The sequence below is a fragment of the Giraffa tippelskirchi genome, chromosome 5 (assembly GCF_054371585.1).
Source record: "Giraffa tippelskirchi isolate mGirTip1 chromosome 5, T2T-mGirTip1v1.2.pri, whole genome shotgun sequence".
In the NCBI taxonomy this organism is placed as follows: domain Eukaryota; kingdom Metazoa; phylum Chordata; class Mammalia; order Artiodactyla; family Giraffidae; genus Giraffa; species Giraffa tippelskirchi.
Genome location: NC_137279.1, coordinates 57,874,531 through 57,875,672, shown reverse-complemented (window position 1 = coordinate 57,875,672; position 1,142 = coordinate 57,874,531).

The following is a 1,142-nucleotide window of genomic DNA, read 5'->3' as shown; positions in this document are numbered from 1 at the left end:
AACATGAAATTCCAGTTCTATAGCTTTTTCAGTTTTTTATGGTAAACAGACAGTAAAAATGCCACTTATCTGGTGCTTCTATGAATTTTTACACAATATATTGATTTGTGCAACCACCAGTACAATCAGGATATAGGGCAGCAAAAGTTACCTTTCATTCCCTAAAAGTTCCCCTTAATTCTCTGTATGACTATATCCTGACATTCCTCAAATGTTTATCCTTGGGCTTCTTTCTGTAGTCTGGTTAAGTATGCCAATGTAGATTTCTTGGTTTTAATAATATACTGTAGTTATGTCAGAGGTTCAGTTCAGTTCAGTTGCTCAGTCGTGTCCAACTCTCAGCGACCTCATGAACCGCAGCACGCCAGGCCTCCCTGTCCATCACCAACTGCTGGAGTCTACCCAAACCCATGTCCATTGGGTCGGTGATGCCATCCAACCATCTTATCCTCTGTCGTCCCCTTCTCCTCCTGCCCTCAATCTTTCTCAGCATCAGCGTCTTTTCCAATGAGTCAGCTCTTTGCATCAGGTGGCCAAAGTATTGGAGTTTCAGCTTCAGAATCAGTCCTTCCAGTGAACACCCAGGACTGATCTCCTTTAAGATGGACTGGTTGGGTCTCCTTGCAGTCCAAGGGACTCTCAAGAGTCTTTCCCAACACCGCAGTTCAAAAGCATCAATTCTTCGGTGCTCAGCTTTCTTTATAGTCAGAGGTTACCTAAGGGGAAACTGGAGGATGGGTATATGTAACCACTCGGTACTGTTTTGGGTTTTGTTTTTTTTCCAGTTTATTTGGGGTCTATAATTATTTCAGAATAAGGAATTAAAAAACCCAGAAAAAAATCCTGTCTGTGTGTTCTAAAGGCAGAGTCACCTACAACTCATCTTTACATGTTAACATAGACATTCTGCAGTTTCCGTCTGGATGTGATCTTGTAATTCACAATGCATTTTGGGGAGAATGAGTTTATCATTCTTGTTTACAGAACAGTTCTGTCAGCTCACCAGACTTCCATGTGCTACCTTTTCATAACCACACATCCCTCCACCCCTATCTATAATGTAAAATAGTCACTGATCTAGTCCCTGTCATTATAGCTTCTTCTTTTTGAGAATGTCACAAAAATCATACAGTATTATAGCT